Raw genomic sequence first — 6,664 nt, 5'->3', positions numbered from 1 at the left:
TCTCTCTTCTTCCAGGGACCACGTTTCATAAATTTTCAAACTGGATGCTCCTGGAACACAACAATATACATGAAGGCCTTGTTTCATCAAATTTTCATACTGGACCCATCAGAACTTTCAAACTGCAACAACTGATAATCAATTAATTTTAACAGTTAGATCACTGTCACCAAAACACTATGCTGAACCCATAAACCTGCATCATCATTCAGAACCGGCTGCAACCTCAAAAATCATGCATCAGAATGTATACGCTACTTTACTAAACCCAACCTGTGTGTATATGATACTTCCTTTAATCAAACCTGCGTATACCTTCAAAACTACTGAAACATAAAAATTCTGAATCAAGTTTGTACCAACCAGTAATACACTGAACATTTACTGTCAATTTACAGAGCTTTACACAGGCAGTAGAGGAGATCACTCTTCTCACTTATATAATCAATCAATTAGATATCAAACTCCTTATGCATTCAGTTTTACATTAAGATCTAAGAAGACTTCATTGACAGACAACAATAAAACAACAGAACTGATCAGATAGATCAGTCAGATCTGAAGAAGAGGCTTTTCCTTTGTATACGCTACTTTGAAGAGTAGAACCTACCTATACACGCACTTTTACCAAGACGAACCAGCGTATAGATTTGCAGATATTAACTCATAACTTTGTTGCTATGCCAGACTTCAGACAAACCCAGATCATGACATTTAAAGAATAAAACAGGTGTACATAATCAGATCTAGCCCAACCCATATCAGATCATTCAATGATAAGTCATTTCAAGTATCATGATCCTTATCCAACATTGAATTCAAGGTGCACAAAATATTTCAGATCAAATCACAAACATAGCCCCTGCAACATAAAATATACTTAAGATAGAAGTATTCCTTAGAAACACTTTCACTTGCACACCCTGGCCTTATGATCTTCTCCACCTTATATAGTTTTATGCCTTTCTCAATACCTCGGACCAAAGCCAATTAGGACTTGTGGTATTCTTGGGAGGGATAAAATAGTCGTTACTCCGCTCATTATTGTGGGCTAATACCATGGTATTGTCTCCTCTTGAATTTCCTTGATTTTCCAACATATACATGCTTTTCTTCTTGTGAAAGTGCGTGTATACATACACACTCTTTTTGTTTTGTGAACCAGTGTGTATATGCTGTTTTGACTAAATGAACCTGCATGTACATCTTAAACTACTTTTCACCATCCTTTACCTTCAACTTCTTCATTATGATTTGTAGACTTTAGTTCCATCTTCCTATTCTTCTGTACCAATGCCCTGTTACATCTGAATGGACCTGTTACACTGTGGGTTTCCTTTCATCAAAACTGAACTACTTGTGAGTGAGTTGCCATCAGGGACAACACTTGTATCATAATGCCAACAATCTCCCCCTTTGGACTTGATGGAAAACATGCTGGTGTTGATTATTGCAAGCTGTAGAAACTGTTAGAGATAACAAGCAACACCAAAATACTCTCCCCCTTTGACATCAAGGGCAAAGGGCAGACCAAGCTATTCTCCCCCTTTGATATACATTATGTTGTCCATGCTCCCTGTGAGTACATGCCAAGTCTACAGAGATATGTTTCAAAAGAATAACATGACTCTATAACTCAACTAAGTGAGTATGACCTCCCTATGACCAATGACTCATACATACATCAATCAACCAACCAAGTGGGGATACACCGTATTTGACTCCTCCACCCAACCAAGTGGGGATATACCAATTGTTTATACATGACAAAAATACAACAATTATTACATCATCCATCCAATGCAAAGTGGGGATACAAATCACATCATATGTCCAATAGGACTCTTTCAAATATAGACCATGACAGAAGAAGTCATATCACACCCTAGATCTTTACATGACTTATGCAACTAATGATATAAGTATCTGAAGCCATAGCTGAACTCAGGAACCATGATGCCAACAATGTAGAATGTGTGAGTAGGCTAATGCTCCCCCTGAACCTGTGCTACCTGTGCATTGTCAACAAGTCATTCATCAAGGCATCTTTGTCAGTCAGATAAAAATCAATGAAAAAAGCATATTGTCAGACTATAATCATCAATATCAGACATAGCAACCATATCAGAGTCTAACCCACTATTTTTCTATCAGAAAAACATATATGCTCCTTCAGCCACAGAAACCTGCATGTATACACGACTATACTTCATGGAACCTGCGTATAATAACCTTCCTCTGAAAACTGGATTTAACAGCAGGATGATGTAGCAACTACTCCCAGTTTTTGTCTGAGATATTCAAATGTTTCTCTGGGAAGCGGTTTAGTGAATATATTAGCAACCTGTTCTTTGGAGGGAACATAATCCAATTTAACCTTTTTTTCAAGCATGTGTTCTCTTAAAAAATGGTACTTAATGGGTATGTGCTTCATCTTGGAGTGCATGACGGGTTTTTTTGAAATATTGATGACACTTGCATTATCACATAGAATGGAGATGGGTGGAGTACATGTGATCTGAATGTCTTGCAATGTTTGCATCATCCAAAGTATTTGTGTGCAGCAAGATGCAACAACCACATATTCTCCTTCAGTTGTAGATAAGGCAATCGAACTTTGTTTCTTACTGAACCATGACACTAAACGAGAGCCCATATAGAATGCAGCTCCACTAGTGCTCTTTCGATCATCAACCTTTCCTGCCGAATCTGCATTTGTATATGCATGAAGAGTAAGGTTCGTATCTTTAGGATACCATAGTCCAAAGTCCTGAGTTCCCTGAAGATAATTGAAAATTCTTTTGACTGCCTAGAGATGTGATTCCTTTGGATTTTCTTGGAACCTTCCAACAATTCTTACTGCATGCATGATATCAGGTCTGGTACCTGTTAGATAAAGTAGACTTCCAATAATATATTTGTAAGTTGGTAGGTTTACTTTTGGTGATTCATCGTTAGAACTGAGACTGCATCATGTTTCCATTGGAGTACATACTAGTTTAGAATCTTCTATTCCATACTTCTTCAAGATCTTCTTGAGATATTTGGTTTGTGAAATAAATATACCATATTTTGTTTGTTGTACTTGTAAACCAAGAAAATAAGTAAGTTCACCAAGTAAGGACATTTCAAATTATTGTTGCATTACTAAAGCAAAATTCTAACTCATGGATTCTTCATTGCTACCAAAAATGATATCATCAACATAAACAACAATAATTAGCAGTTTATCATTTTCAATCTTTGTGTATAAATTGCTATATGCAGAAACTTTTGTGAAACCTTGTTGTTGTAGATATTTGTCAAGGCGGTAATACCAAGCCCTTGGAGCTTGTTTCAGACTATAGAGAGCCTTTTTGAGCTTCCATACGAGTTTTGCATCATTTCCAAGAATGAATCCTTCTGGATATTCAATATAAATTTCTTCTTCTAAATCTCCATTAAGAAAGGCTGATTTACATACATTTGATATACTTTGAATTTTTGAAAACTAGAAAGAGAAAGAAACATCCCTATGGCTTCAAGTCTGGCAACAAGTGCAAAAGTTTCTTCAAAATCTATACCTTCTTGTAGAGCATACCCTTTTCAAACAAGTCTTGCCTTTTTCTAGTAACTTATCCATTTTCATTCAGCTTTTTCTTGAATATCCATTTTGTTCCTATAACATTTTTATCATGAGGTCTAGGAACTAACTCCCAAGTATCATTCTTTTCAATTTGGTCAAGTTCTTCATCCATCGCCTTGACCCAACATTCATCTTTGTAGGATTCATTTACATTTTGAGGTTTTGTGGAGGATAGTAATGCTAGATAACTTGAGGTCCCTGTAAGAGTTCTTCTTGTTTGTACTCGAGACCCTTTTTCTCCTAGAATTTGAGATTCTAGATGATTCTTTTGAACATACCTGGATGAAGTCTTTTTCCTATTTGTTGTATCTTCTTCTGGTGCTTCATTGGTTTCTTCTTCTATAGCATTTTGATTTGATGTGGGAAAGCATTCCCCATCTTCCTCATTGTCATATTCCTTTATTGATTTCATTTGCTCCGGATTTCTGCATGTTTCATCAATTACAACATCAATGCTTTCAACAAATTTTTGAAGTATTTTATTATAACATTTGTAACCTTTACTTCTGGATGAATAAACAAGAAGAATTCCTTCGTCTGCTCTGGGTTCAAACTTACCAAGTTTTTCATCAGTCCTTTTGATGAAACATTTTCTTCCAAAATCTCTAAAGTGTTTTACAACAGGAGGCTTACCATACCAAATTTCATATGGAGTTTGATTTCTATTTACCTGAACATTCGCTTTGTTAAGAATAGTCATGGCAGCAAATGCAGCTTCAGCCCAGAAGGTTGCAAGAGTTCCAGATTCATTAAGCATAGCTCGAGCCATTTGTTGAACTGTTTTGTTCATTCTTTCCACCACACCATTTGCTGAGGAGTTCTTGCGATGGAGGATTGCCTTTTTATTCCATGTTATTCACAAAAGTCAAAGAATTCATCTGATATGAATTCTCCCCCTCGATCAGATCTGAGACATTTGATTTCTCGATCTAATTCATTTTCAACTAAATCTTTGAAGGCTTTAAAATTTTCAAATTCTTCATCTTTATGCTTTAGTAGACCTATCCAATACATCCTGGAAAAATCATCAATAAATAAAATAAAGTATTCTTCTCCACGAGGTGACTTTTTCCTTGTTGGACCACATAAATCAGTATGGATGAGTTCAAGAGGCTTACTTGTTGATCCTTCTTTTTCATTGAAGTGAACTCTGGTTTTCTTACCGACTTGACATGGTTTGCATATGGTGTTTTATGGGATGTTGATATCTGGAAGATCACACACTGCCTTGAGCCTGCATGCTTTTCTTATCTGAGAAAAGCTTAGATATCCTAATCTTCTGTGCCATAGCCAGTTTTCATCTGTTTTGATTAGATAACATTGTTGTTGTCCTCCTTTGTGTATGTATAAATTATTTTGAGTTCTTTTACATTTGATCACGGTCTTTCCTGTATCAAGCTCACGAACCACACATCCGTTTGATCGAAACACAACTTCATTTCCTTGATCACACATTTGACTGACACTTAACAGGTTATGCTTTAAACCATCTACATACATGAAATTTCCATCTTTAACCTTTTCTTTCAAGAAAATGGAACCTTTACCTTTAATGACAACTGAAGTGTCATTTCCAAATGAGACATTCTTTTCCTTTTCTAAAGCATTATATGAATGAAGTTTCTCTTTATCACCTATCATGTGTTTGGAGCATCCCCTGTCGATGTACCACTGATTTTCTTGTCCTTCTGCATACAGAGGTATGCCACATCTTTCTGATTGAGATTCCTTCTTTCTCCATATCTTTGGATTTAATGATGTTTCCTCCTTTTGAAGTGTTGGTCGAAATTTGCTCCTGCATTCAGATTCTTCATGACCAAAGTTGTGACAAAGCGAACATTTTATTTCATTTTCAAGAGGAGAAAAGTTATTATAGGAACTTTTCTTGATTATTATTACACTCCTTTGATTTTGTGCTTCTCTAGTCATGATGGTTGTGTAAGCAACACATTGAGCAACCTTATGCCCAAAGTTATGACATGAAAAACATTGCCCATTGAAGAAATTCCCGCGATCATAGAATATTTTGGCATTGTTTACCTGTTGGTTGAAGCTTCTACTGATATTCATCCTTGGAGTAAATTGATTATGATTTACCTGATGAGTAATTTTAGGCCTTTGCTGAAGATTAACATACTTTTCATTGGTCTTTGCTACATCAAGATAGCTTCTGGTGGAGGCTGGCAACTTTTGTGATTGAGATGATTCTTTAGTATATCCAAGACATGTCTTTATCAGAGGAGAACGTTGAACTTTGATGATTTCATTTAAATTTTCAGATCCTTTAGAAAATCTAAGATTAAGAGATTTTTTCTTCTCAAGTTCTTTTCTTAGACCCATGATTTCACATTCTAGATTTTCATTGTGTTTTTCTCTTTCAGTTATTTGGTGTGTCAACGTATCTATGATCATATTCTTTTCTTCTAAGAATATTTTTAGTTTTGTGATTTCTTCTAGAAAGTCTTCATCTTCTAAGGCATCCAAAAAATCATCATTGTCATAAGCCATGAGTAGTCTATAATCTTGTTCAGTTTCATCTTCATCACTATTGGATAAACCATCACTATCTTCATGCATATAGTAACTCCTTTTATTGACAACCTATTTTCTATTTCCTTTTGTATAGTCCTTCCCCTTTTCATATTTATATTTATGAGGACATTTGGCAACATAATGGCCAACTCTACCACAAGCAAAGCATTTGAATGGTAACTTACCTCTGAATCTTCTGAAACCCCGTTGAAGCTTTTTGACAAAATTTACCTCATCTTCTTCTTCTGAAATGTATCTTGGTTCATTGTGCTCTTCCTTTTCTTTTCCCTTTTCTGAAGCTTTAAAAGCGAATTCTCTCATATCTGATGGACCTCCTTTCCCCATTTCAAAGGCAGTTAGGATTCCATGGAGTTGAGTCACAATAATAGTTTGAAGATCCTATTTTTCTTCTATGGCAGACACTTTTGACTCAAATTTAGAAGACAAAGATCTCAAAATTTTCTCAACTAAAGTAGCTTCCTTTTTCTCTTCACCCAGATTCTTCAT

This window comes from Pinus tabuliformis, chromosome 7 (genome assembly GCF_031772625.1).
Source record: "Pinus tabuliformis cultivar Carrire ecotype Pingquan chromosome 7, CPIR1, whole genome shotgun sequence".
NCBI classification, from domain to species: Eukaryota; Viridiplantae; Streptophyta; class Pinopsida; order Pinales; family Pinaceae; genus Pinus; species Pinus tabuliformis.
This window is presented reverse-complemented; position numbering follows the sequence as displayed.